Source organism: Staurois parvus, unplaced genomic scaffold (assembly GCF_062004578.1).
Source record: "Staurois parvus isolate SC_StPar_1 unplaced genomic scaffold, SC_StPar_1.0 ptg000315l, whole genome shotgun sequence".
Classification (NCBI taxonomy): Eukaryota; Metazoa; Chordata; class Amphibia; order Anura; family Ranidae; genus Staurois; species Staurois parvus.
In genome coordinates this window covers 422,610-444,201 of record NW_028318111.1, presented here as the reverse complement: position 1 = coordinate 444,201, position 21,592 = coordinate 422,610, and the positions used below count along the sequence as shown (strand labels likewise).

General features: G+C 44.8%; 1 protein-coding gene across 3 annotated transcripts in view; it reads left to right on the top strand.

The window, feature by feature from the left end:
• Positions 1-5,841: 5,841 nt before the first annotated feature.
• Positions 5,842-21,592, top strand: part of TTLL4 (tubulin tyrosine ligase like 4) — a 99,065-nt gene continuing 83,314 nt past the window's right edge. For all 3 annotated transcript variants that reach the window (XM_089683565.1, XM_089683564.1, XM_089683566.1), the window contains exon 1: positions 5,842-5,968. The gene's annotated coding sequence lies outside the window, so the exon portion shown is untranslated. The remainder of the gene's footprint in view (positions 5,969-21,592) is intronic.

Below are 21,592 nucleotides of genomic sequence, written 5' to 3'. Positions count from 1 at the left end.
AAGCCAAGATTTACCTAGACAAGTTCACCTTTTTGTAACTTGTTACACCCAGAATCAGGCATAACATGTTAGAATCAGACCGGCCCCCACTCCCCCCCCCCCCCCCCCGTGTGAGGTGCACTCATTCACAGTCCCCTGTGAATGAGAGACTACAACTCCTGATGACAGCCTTAGCAGCTGTCGACTTGTAGTCCACAATGAACTACGATGGTGCGGTGGTAGTTCATTGAATCTTCCTGTCAGTATATCAGCTTGCTGATCGCTGGTGCAATGCTTTACAGGCTCCTGCAGACAAATATAATAGATGCACATTTTTTTTTACCTACAAAACAATGTGCATTTAATATTTTTTTATTAATAAAAGGTGAACTTACCCTTTAACCACTTCCAGTCCGGACACTTTCACCCCCTTCCAGTCCAGGCCAATTTTCAGCTTTCAGGACGGGAGGTGGTTAAAGGCAAAATAAAACGATTTTATATTGCACTCACCAGTCCTCAAGTAGTGAGATCAGTTTCCTAGAACAGATCGTTTACCCGGCAAGTGTAATTTAGCTTTGTTCTGTAAACTAGTCAAGTGACAAATAGTTCTGTCACCTGTGTTACTGAGAAGCCTGGGCGCAATACCTGTGCATTTTGTTTATTTATTACAGATATTGATGTAGCACCGATAATTTACACAGCATTTTACATATTGTATGTTCACATCAGTCCCTACCCTGAAAGAACCTACAATCCTTAACATGTATACACAGACTAGGGCTAAATTAAACCGGAGCCAATTATCCGACCAGCATGTCTTTTGGAGGGTGGGAGGAAACTGGAGTACCTGGAGGAAACCCACGCAGGCACAGGGTGAACAAGCAAACTCCATGCAGGTGGTGTCCTGCCTGGGATTCGGACCAAGGACCCTAGCACTGCAAGGCAAGAGTGCTAAGAACTAAGCTACTGTGCTATCTACACTCCGGTAAAGCAGTGTTTCTCAACCTTTTTTCAGTCGTGGCACCCTTTGAAATTATGGACAGTCCCCAGGCGCCCTTTGAAATTATGGACAGTCCCGAGGCGCCCTTTGAAACTATGGACAGTCCCGAGGCGCCCTTTGAAATTATGGACAGTCCCGAGGCGCCCTTTGAAATTATGGACAGTCCCGAGGCACCCTTTGAAATTATGGACAGTCCCGAGGCACCCTTTGAAATTATGGACAGTCCCGAGGCACCCTTTGAAATTATGGACAGTCCCGAGGCACCCTTTGAAGTTATAGTAAGTCTTGAGGCACCCCATTCTAACATTGGGTGTTTCTAGACTGTCCATAATTTTAAAACGGTACCCCATTCTAAAATGTGGAAAACTATAATAGTTTTTATATAATGCAGCAACATCCACACATGGAGGACACCCAACGTTGGAGGGGATTTATTCTTGCAAAGCAAATACACTTCTGCACACTGGTACTGACTAGTATTCCAATGTTTCTCTTCTCCCTCCGTTTTTCTCCATCACTGAGCTAATGTGACCCCAGCACTGATGGAGAGGGGCAGGGGAGGGTCAACCTAGGATGCTGTGCAGGCAGCTGACATCCTCCCTATCAACTGATGATGCCATTGGTTGTCAGGACGCCGGCGGTTAGAAGGTCCTAATTATTATTATTATACAGTATATAGCGCTAAAAGGTTTGCTCAGCGCTGTACATTATAGTGGGGGACAGAACATGAGACAATACAGTAACAAGACAATACATGAGGGGTTCAAGGGCCCTGCTCTTTCCAGCTTACAATCTAGGAGCACAATGAAAACCTGTGGCTTTGTGCAACTAAAAGGCGGGCTTTTCCATCTGCTGGCTCATATACAAGTTTTGGGCAATTTTTAGACATTTTGCCAAGGCACCCCTGAAGAAACCTTAAGGCACCCCAGGCTGCCTGGGTACCCTGGTTGAGAAAGGCTGAGTTAAAGGGTAAAGCCACTTTCATGGGGAAAATATAGCATATACAATTGAAACTCAAGTCATATTTTAATTGCATGTTATTAAAAATGACTCTTCAATTTGCAACAATCATTTTCTGTAAATTGCAATGTAATATGGCAACCTGGAGGCGTTCTGTACACAAATGGTACACAGAACATCCCCTGAAACTGTCATTTCTTGCTTGTGTGATTGGCTTACTGATTTTCCCAGCAGTCTGCACTAAGATATATTTGGTAACCTCCCTGGCGGTCTGATTATGTCTATATTTCTGTGCTCAAAGCGGTACATTTTTTTGCATGGAAATATGTAGTTTTTTTTTATTGTAGGCTGTAATTCTTAGGAATAACTCACTGAAATCTGTCCGAACAAGAGTCTAGTAAACATCCCGGGTAGGATAAAATTTGAAACACGAAATCATAATTTATAATTTAATAATCATAAAAAATAATATAATAATAATAAATTTAATTCAATAATATAATCAAACCAAAGCAATGAAATTTGAACTATAGCGCCAACTTCGCACATCGCTGAGCAAAGTCGCAGAATCGTTTTCAGTGTCTGATGAGGAATTTCCCCCACGAATCATTATCACTCAATTCTGCAAGTGGTTCTGATTTACTATCGCTGTTCTCTAGCCGGTCTAAAACCGCTTTTGACCTAAAGGGACGCTTTTTGGATGCCATGGACGTTTCTCAGTTTCCAGGCAGAAAGAACAGTAAAAATGCAGGCAGGGCGCCGGACAAAGCACTCGGGACAAAATGTATGTGAAATGGTTGGATACAGGAATGTTATACTATGTGATTTTAGTGTATTTAGTGAATGTCGCTTTTACAACTTTCAAACTTCCCGCCGTTCCGTCCCGATGTCGCAGGGAACGGAACCCAGAAGACAGATGCCGGCATCAGCCGGAGGACATTGCCGGGGACACTGCAGGGGGGACATCGCGGGAGCGCAGGACAAGGTAAGTGCAGAAAAGATCCCGGAGCAGCACTGCAGGGATATTCCCGAATGTAGCTCAGAGTTACCGCTTGTGGTGCTGAAACTTTACCCCAAACTACACTCAGGAATACCGCCAGGGGGGTTAAGCAAACACAATATAGCCTGCATGGATTGCTGAAGAAGGTGTACAGCCCAGATGCAATAATGAAGAATGGCAGCAATTTCCCTTCGTCAGCCATTTTACTACAAAATACCACTTGCCAACCACAATACGTACAGTGGATATAAAAAGTCTACACACCCCTGTTAAAATGTCAGGTTTCTGTGATGTAAAAAAAAAGAGACAAAGCTAAATCATTTCAGAACTTTTTCCACCTTTACACCCCGGTCACATCAAAGTCGATTTTGAAATCGTGCGACTTACACTGAAGTCACATGATTTCAAAATTGGGTGACCTGCTGATTGCATTGCGATTTGCAAGACATCTGACACAGATGTCTATGCAAATCACAACAAAAGTAGTGCATGTACTATAGAAATCAGTGCAGCTCCGACTAAGTCAGAACCGCACCGATATGAGCGCTCTAATAGCGGACAATGGAGTGCGTCCTTGCATATGATTTGCAAGTCGCAGGGCATGCAAATCGCAAGTTGCACCCGATGTGTCCGGGGGCTTAATGTAACCTATAAACTATGCAACTCAGTTGAACAACAGACTGAAATCTTTTAGGTAAAGGGAAGTAAAAATAAAAAAACTAAAACAATATGGTTGCATAAGAGTGCACACCCTTCCACTAATATTTTGTTGAAGCACCTTTCAAGCACTCAATCTTGGGTATGAGTCTTATCAGCATGGCACCTGTGTACAGTCCTCTTCAGACCACCCCACAGATTTCCGATCGGATTCAGGTCTGGGCTCTGGCTGGGACATTCCAAAACTTTCATCTTCTGGTGAAGCCGTTCCTTTGTTGATTTGGATGTATGCTTTGGGCCGTTGTCATGCTGAAAGATGAAGTTCCTCTTCATTTTCAGCTCTCTAGCCAATATTGACTGGTATTTGGAACTGTTCATCATTCCCTCTACCTTGACAAAGGCCCCAGTTCCAGCTGAAAAACAGCCCCAAAGCATGATGCTGCCACCACCATGCTTCACGGTGGGTATGGTGTTCTTTTGGTGATGGGCAGTATTATTTTTGTGCCAAACATATCTTTTAGAATTATGGCCAAAAAGTCCAACCTTGGTTTCATCAGTCAAGAACACATTTTCCCACATGCTTTTGGGAGACTTCAGATGTGTTTTTGCAAAATTTATCCGGGCTTTTTATGTTTTTCTTCGTAAGAAAAGGCTTCCGTCTTGCCTCTCTACCCCATAGCCCAGACATATGAATAATATGGGAGATTGTTGTCACATGGACCACACAGCCAGTACTTGCCAGATATTCCTGCAGCTCCTTTCATGTTGTTGTAGGCCTCTTGGCCGCCTCCCAGACCAGTTTTCTTCTCGTCTTTTCATCCATTTTGGAGGGACATCCAGTTCTCGGTGATGTCACTGTTGTGTCATATTTTCTCCACTTGATGATGACTGTCTTCACTGTGTTCCATGGTATATCTAATGCCTTGGAAATTCTTTTGAACCCTTTTCCTGACTGATACCTTTTAACAATGAGATCCTTCTGATGCTTTGGAAGCTCTCTGCAGACCATGGCTTTTGCTGTAGGATGCGACTAAGAAAATGTCAGGAAAGACCGACTAGAACAGCTGAACTTTATTTGGGCTTAATCAGAGGCACTTTAAATGATGACGATAAATGATGATGAGTACTGACTCCTTTAAAATGATTTTGAATGTGATTGCTTAATTCTGAACACAGCTACATCCCCAGTCATGAGGGTGTGCACACTTATGCAACCACATTATTTTAGCTTTTTATGTTTACTTCCCCCCCTAAAAGATTTCAGTTTGTTTTTCAACTGAGTTGTACAGTTTATAGGTCACATTAAAGGTGGAAAAAGTTTTGAAATTATTTATCTTTGTCTTATCTGACATTTTAACAGGGGTGTGTAGACTTTTTATATCCACTGTACATAAATGATGTGGTTTGCAAGAGGTTTACCGGGGTTATGCCAGAAGATATCAGTCATAACCCCGGTATCTTTTTTTTCCACCTGACATTCTCATGAAAGTGGTCTGAGCGGCGCATTAGCCACTGGATCGCTTTCAGTACCGGCGGGATGGGACGCCCCCCTCTCTCCACTTGCCAGCGTTTCTCGGGTTTACCGTTAAAACCGGTGTGCCCAAGAAATGATCGGACGGTGCGGCCGGCTGCTTATCTTCCCGTACGCCACCTCAAGGTTGGCGTTATTTCCTGACAGTATGACAATTTAATCTGAATATGTTGCAGCCATAGCAACGGGTTCTTAAAGGGACAGCAGTAGCGGAACCAGTACTGGTACCAGAGCTGGCGCACAGCTGTCATAGATATCGGATCACACTGTAGGAGACAGACCAGTCTCCCTATCAGTTTACTGACACCCTCCCCCCTTAGAACTGAGGGAGGAGGAAGAGGGCGGAGTACTCCCTCCAGCAGCTGTTCCAGCTCTGCCTGACAGGAGTCACACTGCAATCAGCCAAAGCAATAAGCCGTCATGCTGATCCCTGTGTCCCCCACATCCCACATCCTTTTCCTGTGGGAACCACAAATGTCAGCGCGTCCTCCTCTCCCTCACAGAGAACGTGTCCTCCACGTGGACGAAGCTGCCGCGCGCGCGTATCCGGCAGCTTCACCTCCTATCCAATAAGGAGCAGTAGGGAGTACCAATATGTCCTCCGCTTACCCTGCCTGTCAGCGCTTGGCTGCGCCCCCTGGTGACGGGAGTAGCAAGATGGCCGGGTCACGCCCCCTCACAAGGCTGAGCTCGGCGCTGGTTGGCCGGGAGGGATAGGAAGTGACGCCAGGAGACGCGCTTCTAAGCTGCTGTGGTTGCTAGGGGAGCCGAGGCCGCCAAGCCTGGGAGCGGCGGGCTGTGAGAGGAGGTCGGGCCTGGAGCTGAGGTGCCGGGACAGCGGGTGAGTGACCCGTGACTGAGGGGTACCCCGGGAAATGTCCTCTCACCCCAATATTTATCTTTTATGTCTCTTGTGACGGATCCTGTCCCTCTAAGTGCACCCTGTAATACTGTCCCCCTTCCTGGCACCCCCAGTCCCCTCTCCCCGCCTACATATGGCTTCCTCCACTGTGCCCCCCCCCCCCCCGTGATCATAGTGTATCACCATTACTGTTCTCTGACACCCCCCTCCTGTCCTCAGTGTCCCCCCCCGTCCCCTCCCCTCTCCTGTCCTCAGTGCCCCCCCCGTCCCCTCTCCTGTCCTCGGTGTCCCCCGTCCCCTCTCCTGTCCTCGGTGTCCCCCGTCCCCTCTCCTGTCCTCGGTGTCCCCCCCCCCCCGTCCCCACTCTTGTCCTCGGTGTTCCCCCCCCCGTCCCCTCTCCTGTCCTCGGTGTCCCCCCCCCCGTCCCCTCTCCTGTCCTCGGTGTTCCCCCCCCCCCCTCGTCCCCTCTCCTGTCCTCGGTGTCCCCCCCCCTCTCCTGTCCTCAGTGTCCCCCCCCCCCCCCTCTCCTGTCCTCAGTGTCCCCCCCCCTCTCCTGTCCTCAGTGTCCCCCCCCCCTCTCCTGTCCTCAGTGTCCCCCCCCCCTCTCCTGTCCTCAGTGTCCCCCCCCCCCTCTCCTGTCCTCAGTGTCCCCCCCCCCCTCTCCTGTCCTCAGTGTCCCCCCCCTCTCCTGTCCTCAGTGTCCCCCCCCCCTCTCCTGTCCTCAGTGTCCCCCCCCTCTCAGTGTCCCCCCCCCTCTCCTGTCCTCAGTGTCCCCCCCCCTCTCCTGTCCTCAGTGTCCCCCCCCCTCTCCTGTCCTCAGTGTCCCCCCCCCTCTCCTGTCCTCAGTGTCCCCCCCCCCCTCCTGTCCTCAGTGTCCCCCCCCTCTCCTGTCCTCAGTGTCCCCCGTCCCCCCCCGTCCCCTCTCCTGTCCTCAGTGTCCTCTCCTGTCCTGTCTTCAGTGTCCCCCCCGTCCCCTCTCCTGTCTTCAGTGTCCCCCCCGTCCCCTCTCCTGTCCTCAGTGCCCCCCTCGGCCCCTCTTCTGTCCTCAGTGTCCCCGAAACCCCCCCCCCCCGTCCTCTCTTCTGTCCTCAGTGTCCTCTCCTGTTCTGTCTCCAGTGCCCCCCTCTCCTGTCCTTCGTGTCCCCCCACCCCCTATCCTGTCTCCAGCGCCCACCCCTCTCCTGTCCCCAGTGTGTCCTCTCTCCTGTCCTCTGTGTCTCCCACCCCCCCTCTCCTGTCCTCGGTGTCTCCCACCCCCCCCCCCCCCCCCCGTCCCCAGTGTCCCTCCTTTTCCATAGTGTGTCCATTTCCCGCATGCATGTGTGTGCCCCCCCATTTTGTGTTGTCTCCCCTTCCTTATGTGTCCCCCAATATCTATACCCCCAACTTTTCCATAACATGCCAAGCCCCCTCATGTGACTAGTGCCCTCCTCCCCTTTTTTTAATAGCAGAGCAGTCCCCTGCCTCATAACTACCCAGTGTGCTCCCCCTGTGTTCTTCCCTTGTCCCCAACATGTCACTCCATTGCCGTGTCATAGCATGCCACCCACCTTGGCACCAATGTGTTCCCTCTTATGTTCCAGTTGCAGTCTTTCCCCAGCACTCCTGTGACACCCCTTATATCAATTTCCCTTATTACCCCCCCCATATCCTTCCCAGTTCTGTAGAATTGAAAACCCCTTCTCCCCATTTCACCTATGCAGGGGCGGACTGACAACTCATGGGGCCCCCGGGCAATAGGGGATCATGGGGCCCCTGTGTCCTTGCCCAAACTCAAAAAAGCCTATGAAAAAGGTACCAGGGGCATCTCATGGGGCCCCCTACTGACCCCGGGCCCTCGGGCAGTGCCCGAGTTTCCAAATGGTCAGTCCGCCCCTACATCCAAATCAACAAGGGAATGGCTTCACCAGAAGAAGATGAAAGGTTTGGAATGGCCCAGCCAGAGCCCAGACCTGAATACGATCAAAAATCTGTGGGGCGATCTGAAGAGGGCTGTGCACAGGTGCCATGCTGATAGACTCACACCCAAAAAGATTGAGTGCTGGAAAGGAAAGTTTCCAAGTGGTCAGTCCGCCCCTGCACCTTTGTGTCCCCCAATGTCCATATCCCCAACCTTTTCTGCACCATGCCAACCCCCCTCATGTCCCTAGTGTGCCCCTTTTTCTATATTTCAACCTTCTACTCCTCTCCCCCCCCCCCTTCAATAGCATGGCCTCCCTCATGTACCCAGTGTGCTCCCCCTGTGTCCCATGCATGCCAAACCCATCCCTATGTCCTCTCCACACCACTCCAGAATCCTCAAGTTATTTTTTTTCCAGTTGCAGTCCTTCTATCTTCCATGATATCATTTCACCTTATTGCCCCCCCCCCCCCCCCACACCCATAATGTTTGGCTCCGTAGCATGGCAAACCCCGTTTCACCCATCGTATAGTATGCCAACGTCTGTCATGTCTCTATAGTTCCCCCATTTTCCATACAGCAATCCTTCACACCCCCTCCTCCTTTTCCATAGCATGGCGATCCCCCTCCCTCATGTGTGCTCCATATATTCTATGCGGATCAGATGCAATCCGAAAAGATTCACATTTAATCTACAAAAACATTCTGTCCAATGCAGGCTGTTCTCATATATGAGGTGCAAATTTGATCTGGTCCAAAAAGGGGTCCTGTGCAAGTTTACTGCGGGGGTGCAAATTTCATCTCCTGCTATGCCCAGTCCCCTCAGAAATTGCATTACATTTTTACCTGTCACAGCAGAAACCGCGTCAGATTCGCCCCACACCAGTGTGAACCGGCACTTACTATACTCATGTGAATGGATGCGTCTGTCCACCACACTCTTCCCCAGTTTGTGGAATGCTTAGGGCTCGTTCACACTTGGCTGTTTTACCAACACTTGCCAAACGCCCCTATAGCATTTGGCAAGCGTTGGTCTGGCGTTTGCGGAGTGTTTTTTAACGCTCGGCAAACGCCGCATGCGCGGTTTAGCGGCAGTTGCTAGGTGTTTGCAGAGTGTTAAAAACGCCCCACAAACGCCTATAATGCAGTTTCAATGGTGTTACCGCTCCGCAAACGCCCCGCCACTGCAAACGCCGGTCGGGCGTTTGCGCAGCGGCACCATAGACTAGAATAGGAGGCTTCAACGCCTCCTGACTCGACCAGAGGCGTCCGTTTTGCCGCGACACGATGCAAACGCTCCTTTTAGAACAGCACCATGTGCTGTAATGTGCAGAATTGGCAGAGGCGTTTGGGAAGCGGTAAAAACACTTCCCAAACGCCTCTCTGCCACCTGCACACAATGCTAGTGTGAACGTAGCCTAAGGGGTTGATTTACTGAAACTGGAGGGTGCAAAATCTGTTGCAGCTGTGCATGGCAACCAGTCTGCTCCTAAGGCTGGCCATACATTATACAATTATCTTCCAATTTTCTGCCCAATTTCCTTTAGATTTACCTTCAACTGTGTAGTGCAAGGGCCTGCCTAATTGGATACAACTGGAAGTGTTGTTTAGGTTTGTCCTCCTATTCTATGGTTTTTGGTAAATCTAAACCAAAAATCTCCAGATAATTGTATAATGTATGGGCAGCCTAACTCCATCTTGTTCAGTTAAAAATTGGAAGCTGATTGGTTTTTATGCAGAACTGCACCTGATTTTGCATTCTCCAGTTTTAGTAAATCAGCCACTTAGTCTGGCCATACATTATACAATTATCTGGAGATTTTTGGTTTAGATTTACCAAAAACCATATAATAGGAGGACAAACCTAAACAACACTTTCAGTTGTATCCAATTAGGAGGGCCCTTGCACTACACAGTTGAAGGTAAATCTAAAGGAAATTGGGCAGAAAATTGGAAGATAATTGTATAATGTATGGCCAGCCTTAGAGTTGCTTCCAACAGCCATGAACTACTGTATAGATGGAATAGGGGATTTCTCCCGTTCCATATGAGTCTCCTATCGGTTAAAATGCAGAAACATTTTTGAAAAAAAGTTGATCTTCGGAGTAGGCGTTCATAAAGCGTTTACTACACCTGCTCCTTAAGAGACAATGGGGGGTATTTACTAAAGCTGGAGCGTGCAAAATCAGGGTCACTTCTGCATAGAAACCAATCAGCTTCCAGGTTTTATTGCCAAAGGCTAGGTTCACATCTGTGCGGGTGGTGCAGCTGCGGATCCACATGAAAATCAGTGCAACCGCACCACCCGCACAGAGGAATGCGGACCCGCGGGTGGGTGCCATTAATTCTAATGGCATGCCACCCGCACTGGAAATCACAACCGTACTGAGAACTGAGGTTCCCGTGCGGGCTGCATTTTCCAAAGAAGTTTAGACACTTCTTCCCTGCGTGTGACGGGCACGGGAGTCCATTCAAATGAATGGGCTCTGGTGCCCGCACAAAACGCGGCCCGCACGGCCACATATATGTGAACCTGGGGTGATTGAACAAGCTGAGGTTAAAAGCTGATTGGCTACCATCCACAGCTGCACCAGATTCTGAGTGAACCAGCTTTAGTAAATCTCCCCAATGTCTGTTTGGAGCTGCATTGGACACCCCCATCAATGTTGTCACTGAGGATAAGAGTTCTCTCATACCCCAACATTAGAAGCCGAGTCCTCAACCTGGAAAGTCTCGCCCTCCTATGGAGGCAGAGAAGACCCCTCCTATGGAGGCAGAGAAGACCCCTCCTATGGAGGCAGAGAAGACCCCTCCTATGGAGGCAGAGAAGACCCCTCCTATGGAGGCAGAGAAGACCTCTTTTCATTACTCCCAAACTTCTATTTCTATAGCCAAGGCCAGGAACCCGTAGAAGCTGCAGCGTTGAGGGGTTGAACACAACTGCCAGATTTTTTTGGGGGGGGGGTAAGATGTATAATTGGTATATAAGAAGGATCACAAGTATGTCCTTCACTAAAGGCATATCCTACCAGATCATGGGCAGAACAAGTGAGACATCACTAGAGAAAGTCGGAAGAGCAGTCTCTGGGTGTAATGACACAAAAGTAGAGGTCCTCTGGGAATAAAATTGTACAGGAAGTGGTCCTACCCTGAGGTGGGCTTTATCACTTGCTTCTCCTTTCATGTTGATTTCCTAGAAGATGATTGGAGAAATTCCCAGTTAGTCTTTCCGGCAGCCGTATTTCTAGGAATCTTCCAGCTCAGCAGGCCTACTTCCCACCCTTTCTTTTTAACATGGTTATATTTAATGTTTGCTTCCCCTCCTGTACGGTTGGAGGTAGTCTACTTTCATGTCAACTGAGAGATGACCGTGGAGGGAAGGTCTTTTGTTTTTTGTTTTTTTTTTTTTTTGTTTTTTTTATTCTGTCTGTGTTTTCTGTAGAGGGACAAACCTGTCATCTCTCATGTTGCAATTGTGGAAGATTCTTTGAAATACCGTACTGGTAAGGCTAACTGGGAATTTTCTTCACAACAGCAGATATCTTGTTTTTAGTAAGTTAACTTCTAGATAAGTGTGTGTGTGTGTGTGTGTGTGTGTGTGTGTGTGTGTGTGTGTGTATATATATATATATTGTACATATACTGTATGTGTATATAAAGGTAGAAAGAAGAAAAAAAAGAAAATTGGATTGCTGCACATAAAAAACTTTTATTGTTGAAAAATCACAAAAGCGTGAACCAAAAAATGGACAAAGCCATACATCATAGTGTGCAACAAACCGTTTTGGGGTGTTATGTTAACGCCCTTCTTCAGTCTTACTGAAACTGTTTGTTGAACACTATGATGTATGGCTTTATCCATTTTTTGGTTCACCCTTTTGTGATTTTTCAACAATAAAAGTTTTTTTATATGCAGCACTGCACCCATATTACTGATATTGAGATACAAACATACATACATATTATTATTATTATACAGTATTTATAAAGCGCCAATAGTTCGCTCAGCGCTGTACATTACAAAGGGGGACAGAACATGTGACAGAACAATACCAATACAATGCAAAACATGAGGGGATTGAGGGCCCTGCTCTTTCGAGCTTACAATCTAGGATACATACATACATACATACATACATTCATACAATAACAATACCTAACAATCATACATACATACATACATACAATAACATACATACATACAATAACAATACAATACAATGCAAAACATGAGGGGATTGAGGGCCCTGCTCTTTCGAGCTTACAATCTAGGATACATACATACATACATACATCATACATACATACATTCATACAATAACAATACCTAACAATCATACATACATACATAGAATAACATACATACATACATACATACAATAACAATACAATGCAAAACATGAGGGGATTGAGGGCCCTGCTCTTTCGAGCTTACAATCTAGGATACATACATACATTCATACAATAACAATACCTAACAATCATACATACATACATACATACATACATACAATAACATACATACATACAATAACATACATACATACAATAACAATACAATACAATGCAAAACATGAGGGGATTGAGGGCCCTGCTCTTTCGAGCTTACAATCTAGGATACATACATACATTCATACAATAACAATACCTAACAATCATACATACATACATACATACATACATACATACATACATACAATAACAATACAATAGAATGCAAAACATGAGGGGATTGAGGGCCCTGCTCTTTCCAGCTTACAATCTAGGATACATACATACATACATACATTTTTTTTTTTCAACTATATCTGATCTTGTTTGTTTTTTTGTGTATTGTCTTTTTTTTTTTTTTTTGCCACCCATGTGACTGAGCAGATTGTGTTGCCTTCTGTCATGAATCTCCCTCCAATTTACTCCACGACGGGGTTCAGTTTACAGCTTGGTTAGTTGTAAACATGGTGTGACATTGTTTGTAAATGCATGTATATGTTTGTGTATAAAGTAATTTTTTTTTGTTTTTTTTACATTACGGAGAACAGTTCACAAAAATTGCATTTAAAAAAGTGTAGTAGAATTTGTAACGTAATAGGCGTGTTCATGATTTGACCCCGATCCTCTTCTTTTTGGGTCCCCCGACAGCGGTCTTGGCTCTTCCCACATCCACTGAGTGCCTCCAATAGTAAGCCTCTTGTGCATGGACATTGTCCATTTACACACAGAGCGTGATTTGGCCATCCGTTGTGTGAGCCAGTGAGGAGATAGGGACTCGGGAGGACCGCGGCTGTAGTGCACATTGCTGGATCAAGATGGGGCCTAGAAGGCATTTTTTTACATAATGCATAGAATTCATCAAGGTAAAAAAAACCTTCCTTTTAGAACCACTTTATTTTTTCAATGGCAATGATCAGGGGTGTTCGCATGTTGTGATGCTTTACTGCGCGCCCTGCAGCAAAAACTATCCAACATATTGTGATTGGCAGGTGGCGAGCCCGCCGCATGCAACCCATTCCAGCAAATGGGGAGGGGCCACAAGCACATGCAATGCACACGATGGTGGTGCTTTACAGGCTGTAGAGAATCATCACATTGCCTCCTCACCACCTGTAACTTGCCTCTGAAAAGTCAACATGGATGGCTTTTCAGAGGTGCAGCAGGTTTAGATGCATGTCTAAACCTAGCCCAAGAGGGGAATTCTCTTCACTTTGGGAAATTTTATCTAACATCTTTTTGCATCTCTTGGACTGGCAGGGATTTTAAGGGCTCATGTACACGGGGCGTTTGGAAAACTCTTCTGAACGATGGAAATTAACTGCTGGAAAACGTAGGTTAAAAAACATTAGTTTAGCCGCATTTATGCGCGTTTGCGTTTAGAAGCGTTTTTTAAATGATATCCTCAGGAGACCTTCCCAAATGCCCAGAATGTACTTCTGAATGTATTTCAAAAGTTCCATAAGTGAACAAAAAGCGCAGTAAGCCTATCATAGGTTAATAAGAAGGAGAGCGCACAACTTAATCACACTAAGGAATCTCCGGAAAATTGTTATTTTATTTGAATCACATCACTGGAGTTGTCACCTTATTTCAACAGAGACTTCTTTGCATTATTCAGTATTTATATTTATTTTTATAGTAGTCACTATATGTTTTTTTGATCTTTTTGTTTTTTGATCACATTGTTTTTGGATTTGATCATTAACCACTTCCAGACCGGACACTTTTACCCTCTTCCTGACCAGGGCAATTTTCATCTTTCAGCGCTATCACACTTTGAATGACAATTGCGCGGTCATGCAACACTGTACCCAAATGAATTTTTTACCACTTTTTTGAGACAGATAAAGCTTTATTTTGGTGGTATTTATTCACCGCTGGGATTTTTATTTTTTTTGCTATGTAAATGAAAAAGTCCAAAAATTTTGAAAAAAATGTTTTTTTTTATAAAATTTTGCAAATAAATAATATTTCATTATAAATCTTGGCCAAAATTTATTCCGTTATCTTTTTAGTAAAAAAAAAAATCCAAATTAGTTTATAACAAAAATTATAATTTTTAAACTTTTTTTTTACATTTTTATTTTATTTTTTTATATTATTATTAATTTATTTTTTTTACATACTGTCACCCTAGCAGTATGGTGACACTGTACTACTTGTGGGGGGTGATGAAGATTTTTTTTTTTTTTTTACTCATTGCTTTTACACCCATATAGGATGTAAAAGCAATCATTTCCCTTTCTCTCTGTCTGCATTCTTGCAGCCATTGAGAAGTACTGAGTGAACTGTGATTGGTCACAGCTTGTCACATGGTACAAGCCTGTTGTGACTAGCCTTGTACCATGTGACCTCTGTGATCATTCACAGATTTCACACGTAGTAAGCAATGATGTCACAAGTGACATCTTGCTTACTACTTTGCATGTGATCACTGATTGGCCAATCAGTGATCACATGATCGGGACCTCGTGCAGAGGTCCCGTCCGACGATTGGTGTTTCACTGCGTGTTTCACAGCGGGCACCGGATCGCGGTGCTGTGTGCTCCCAGGGAGCGCGCACAAGCAGGGTGCGGGGAGGCCGTTTATAAACGGCCACCTGACCCTGCACTGCCACCGTCCGGCCGTTTATATGCAACGGCCGGTCGGGAAGTGGTTAAGATGTTTTTTTTGGGATTATTATTTAGATTATGTTTTAGGGATTTATTGAGCTGATTTATATATATATTTTATATTTTCACTCAGATTGGGAGCGCAACATATATTAATCATTTTTTCAGATTCCAGCAGTTATTTTTTTTTTTTTTAATAATGAAAGTACATGATTGGTTCCTGTGAGCACCACCTCTAGTTTTTCTTTCATAAGCCTTCATACAATGATGTTTTACAGTGGTCTGATGGCAGCCTGCAGTCAGTAAGGCCCCTGTAACAGAATGGAGCTTGTGTCCTGTTAAATGGAGGCATAGTATTCGTTGTGTGGACATATTTTCATCTCCTGTCTTCACAAATATGACCAGTTTCCAGTATGTTTTCCAGTGAGCAGTAGGTGGATCGGAATGGTATGCAGAAAATCTTAACACATCTTTGTAATAGTAGAACTGAACCCCCTTATTCAACCTTTCTGCTGAGTCACATGACTTGTCGCAACAGAAGGCATGTTTGAGCCTGTTGTACCGCATCGATACGCAGTGTAAATATCACAGAAGATAACAGGGTTGTGTGTTTATTTATTTCAGGTACTTATATAGCGCCTTCAATTTACACAGCACTTTACATATACAGTCAGGTCCATAAATATTGGGACATGGACACAATTCTAACATTTTTGGCTCTATACACCACCACAATGGATTTGAAATGAAACAAACAAGATGTGCTTTAACTGCAGACTGTCAGCTTTAATTTCAGGGTATTTACATCCAAATCAGGTGAACGGTGTAGGAATTACAACAGTTTGCATATGTGCCTCCCACTTGTTAAGGGACCAAAAGTAATGGGACAGAATAATAATCATTAATCAAACTTTCACTTTTTAATACTTGGTTGCAAATCCTTTGCAGTCAATTACAGCCTGAAGTCTGGAACGCATAGACATCACCAGACGCTGGGTTTCATCCCTGGTGATGCTCTGCCAGGCCTCTACTGCAACTGTCTTCAGTTCCTTATAAATCAAAAAGTGCAGCGCTAAAAAGAAACACTAAAATATTAAAAAAGAAACACTAATATTTGGCAAATCCCCCCAGACGACGTGCGTGTGCACGAAACGCGTAGGAGGAGCCAGCAACGCCGTGACGTCACGCCGCCGGAGCATCGTGGAGCTCCGGCGGCCATCTTTAACACTGGACGGTTAGTCCATATTATCGCTTGTATATTTACTCTACACATCCTCGTTTTACCTTAATAAAGTTACTACTAAACTTACTACACTATGGAGATGTCTCTGCTTTGACTCCCTTGGGGAGTATCAATCCACAGTCATTCACCTGACCACTGGAGAAGGAGTTCCCTCTACCACTGCAGAGCAGTCCATAGGCTATCACCTGGAGGGTACACTGGACCACCTTGACAAACATCCAGGACCACTGAAGGGAGGATATTAGAGTCCAGACACCATCCTTGACCAGTAGATGACCACAGGAGAAACATATTTACAAACGCTCATTAAATTGTGCGTTCTGGTAAGTGTGCATTCTTTCTGCACCTTATCCCACAGCACCTTACTACCAGAAAGATACGAGTATATGAAGGCACCTGATGTCACTTAAAATCATCACATGAACTGTTTATATTTATATTTTAGTGTTTCTTTTTAGCGCTGCACTTTTTGATTTCTATGGTTTTGGAGGTTTTTATGGTTACCTAGTGTACAGCTGCTATATTGTCTTTTCAGGTGCGCTCGCACATATTTCTTATACTGTTTGTCTTCAGTTCCTGCTTGTTCTTGGGGCATTTTCCCTTCAGTTTTGTCTTCAGCAAGTGAAATGCGGCGTGAAGGGGTTAATTGGCTCCTGTCTAAATTGTCCCTAGTATGTGTATGTATGAATGTGAGTTAGGGACCTGAGATTGTACGCCCCTTGAGGGTTAGGGACCTTAGATTGTACACCCCTTGAGGGTTAGGGACCTTAGATTGTACACCCCTTGAGGGTTAGGGACCTTAGATTGTACACCCCTTGAGGGTTAGGGACCTTAGATTGTACACCCCTTGAGGGTTAGGGACTGATGTGAATGTACAATATATGTTTAAAGGGCTGCGTAAATCTACGGCGCTAGAAGTACCTGAAATAAAAATAAATAAACATAATTTACTGTACAGTTAAAGGTAAAAGTAAGCATTCCATATTCCCTCCTTTCCTATGCACTGGAGTTCTTTGAAATGATGCCGGCCATTGTTCCCGCTGTCTGTGTCTTAGCAAGCTTTCCCTTGTGGTTGCTTTGCTCTCAGGACACATCCTTCAGATTCTCCCGCACATTTCTCAGCTGTTCATTGTGGCAGAGGGGCCATCGGCAGCCAGTGTGCCGACCCATAAACCTGGCCGGTTCAATAGTAAAACCTAAGCTGTTTTTAAATCTTTAATCCATAAACTATTTAGTTTTGCCTCTTAAGACACAAAGCTATGTCATGTCAGCTGGTGGAGAGGATGAGCGAAGGGGAATGTCGCTGGAGCCTGCCTGGTGTCAGGCTCTGAAAATAACGCGGCGGCGGCGTGTATGCTGGACGGGAGCCATCAGTTGTGGGAATAGATTGTGCCGAGTCAGAACAGTTTGTCTCAGTTTCATGCACTGCTTGCTGTTCTTTTTTTGTTTTTTGCAGAGGCAAAAAAAAAAAAAAAAAAGTGCAATTGTCTGTAGCATGTTCACCCGCTGTGTTCAACAGTTACAACTTTATATTTCCCAGCAGTGCAGGGAACTGAATACCAAAGCCTGGAGCCAAAGATTTGTGGACCACCTATATGGTAATGGCCAGCCTGCTGAGATTGAAAATGTTGGCTGCCAGCTGCAATGTATAAGATTTACATGTCCATAGGTTACCATCTGTAGGGAAATACATGATCACGCTAGCCCTCCCATGTAGTAGGCCCTGGTGTGATGGTCAGACTCCAGAGAAAACGTATGCAAGTGCCACTGGGACCTTGTTTATATCTACAGTTTGATGGTCAGTGGGAAGAATGGTCCTTACACTTGTGGTCAGTGGGAAAAATTACCCCGTTACAGCTAAAAAGATCAATGGTGTCAGTGGAAACTTATCTGAGAGGCAGGAATTGCTCAAGGAACTCCTAGCAACCTCTGGAGGAACCTTAGTGTTCCATGGAACCCTTGTTGAGAAACCCTGCTCTATAGTGTGTACGTTTCTCAATCCAGAGCACTAAGTGTCATTTCTGTCTGCTACCTCCTTCCTCTGCTATGAGCATGAGTCACTACTGACAAGTTTTCCTGACGCCAAGAGCTAAAAAGGTGACGGGGGAGCTCCAGCACACAGACTGTGATTGACAGCTTCAGCTCTGTTTGATCACATACATGTACGTCATTGTGCCCGCTCGAACTTGGGAGGCAGAGACCCCTGCCCCCTGCACTCACCACCCCCTATGACCACAGTGGTTTGCTGCTTACAGCATTGGGCCACTTTGTTCACTATGTGATTACATGATCACAATATCAACAAAGCTGTTATGGATGAATCTCATTCATATCTCCTAGATTGTAAGCTCGAAAGAGCAGGGCCCTCGATCCCCTCATGTTTTGCATTGTATTGGTATTGTTCTGTCACATGTTCTGTCCCCCTTTGTAATGTACAGCGCTGAGCGAACTATTGGCGCTTCATAAATACTGTATAATAACTGCTTTGTTTACTATATACTAGTGAGCTGTGATTGGCCCTCAGCTATCACATGGTACCTGGGCCAATCACAGTACCCAGTACCATGTGATTAGATCTAGCCAATCACAGATCAGTATTAATTACAGCTGTCATTAATGAAACTCATTCATGACGGTTCAAAACATTGTTGATAAAATTATAATTATTACAGGTGCTTGTATAGCGCCGTCAATTCACACAGTGATATATCAGCAAAGTTTTGAGAGAGGAAAAAAAAAATTCCTGATCAACCCCTCCCAGAGTAGTACAGTATTACTATGGTGACACCGAACTACTCTGATGAAAGTATAAAAAGCAAACAAAAAAAATGTTTAAAAAATTAAACTGTTTGGAATCGGTGTGAATCTTACTGTCTTTACCTGTCCCCTACCATCTTGGTACTTTCTACATGTTTTGTTGGAAGAATTTTTATTTTATTTTTTAAATTTTTTTATATAGACCTGTCCTGACATACAGCATATGGATAGCCACGTTTTATGGCCTAGTTTTTGTTGATTTCTGAATTTATATTCACACGGGAGTCGGGGTTAGTTTAGTCATTTTATAAAGTAGCTTCACCTTGTCTCTTGTCACAGATTTAAATGTTTGCTTTTATGTTCTAGAGCCTCTAGGACTAGGACTTCTCCTTTGATTATGAGTGTAACGGAACCGACCCAGTCTGTGCTTGGGTACTTCCGTTAGGATACCGCTTCCCCATCCAAACACCCGACAACAGACACCACAGCTGACCATACAAGACTAGTTTATTTGAACACAGATACAAGATATATACACTCGGGACAAATCCCCCCTCCCTGCAAAATGACACAGTACGGGGACAATCTACATTTAGTAACGAGACACACAGGTACTCAAACTTCACACCAGCAGACAGTCCCATCAGGAGGGAGGACTGCTGGAGACACCCCCCCCCCCCTTCACTAAGCTAATACACATAAGTCCCACAATAGTTTGCTCCCAAGCAAGACAAACAATAGAACAATGGGATGCAGCCACACAACACCAAACAATCCACAACCCCCACCCCACCTATCTCCTAGACATGTCTACACAAAATTAGGACAGATCGCCCTGTACCCCTAACAGGCACAGGGTGACTTGCACATAAGAGGGATATGGGGAGCTCAGACAGGGTCTCCCCACCTCTCTAAAGTGAGCTGGGTTCCATGGGCCCCCCACCCAAAGTGACTCCCGTCACTATGAGGGTTTTTAAAAGCTAATCCGTGCTGAAATCCTATTATTGAGCTAGCACCTCTCAGGCATTTAAGCTGGCTTTGGGAAACTCATCCTCATTAATATCTTAAGAGAACAGCGGAGGAAAGGCTTAATTAATACTGCGCTGAGCCATGCTTAATGTGAGCTCTACCGGTTGCTGGGCTAATTGGCCGATGACTCTGTTTACAGCTCTTTGTCAGCCGCGTATCAGGTACCGCGCAGATTATCAAGCCCTGGTCGGCGTCACACTGTCTACAGTGCAATGCCTATAATTTATTTTTAATGAAATCACAGTTATTGTAAACCCTTACATATACTCAGAGAAGTGACTGGCCTCAGATGATACATAGAGATTAAACAAATCCTACATAAGTTGTACCTGTTTATCTACAGTCTTCTCTACATCCATTCAAAGTGCTGAATTTATACAGCTTGTCTGTGAGTTCAGGAAAAAGGGAGCAGAGGGCTGAAATGACACACTAAATCATTTAACCACTTCCAGTCCGGACACCTTCACCCCCTTCCTGTCCAGGGCAATTTTCAGCTTTCAGCGCTATCACACTTTGAATGACAATTGCGCGGTCATGCAACACTGTACCCATATGAATGTTTTACCATTTTTTTGAGACAGATAAAGCTTTATTTTGGTGGTATTTATTCACCACTGGAATTTTTCTTTTTTTTTGCTATACAAATGAAAAAGTCAAAAAATTTTGAAAAAAGTGTTTTTCTTATAAAATTTTGCAAATAAATAATATTTCATCATAAATCCTGGCCAAAATTTATTCCGTTATCTTTTCAGTAAAAAAATAAATAACCCAAATTAGCTTATAACCAAACCGACTATCGGTGTTTCACTGTGTCTGGAAGACACAGCTGGCACTGGATTGCGATGCTGCGCGCTCACAGAGAGCGCGCAAACAGGATGCGGGGAGGTTGTTTATAAACGGCCACCCGACCCTGCACTGCCACCGTCCGGCCGTTTATATACAACGTCCGGGTGGGAGGTGGTTAATGAATGTGAAACAGTAAAGTGCAGCATAAAATCACATTTCCTGATTATGTGATTGGCTCACTGATTTTCCCAGAAGTCTGCACTAAGATACAAGCAGGGTGGATTTGATTTAAATCAAGTTGATATAAATCACTAGTGAAAAGGCTCGATTTAACCCGTGCCTACCGGGCACTTATACCCCCTTCGTGCCCAGGCCAATTTTCAGCTTTCACTGCTGTCGCACTTTGAATGACAATTGCGCGGTCATGCAGCATTGTACCCAAATGACATTTTTATCATTTTTTTCACACAAATAGAGATTTCTTTTGCGTAATAAACAAAAAAATTTGAGAAAAAAATTTTCCTTTGTTATAAATTTTTGCAAACAGGTAATTTTTCTCCTTCACTCTTTCCTCACCAAAAGTGGAGTTCCTTTTTAAGCACTGACAATAAAACCCGTAAGCTGATTTCTATGCAGAGCTGCACCAAATTTTGCACGCTCCAGTTTTAGTAAATCAACCCTAATATCACAAACAATCAATACTTCTAATAGGCATATCAATAGGTACAAATGAACATTACAGTGGACTTACAAACCCCAAATGATCACAAATGCATGCAGCCGTT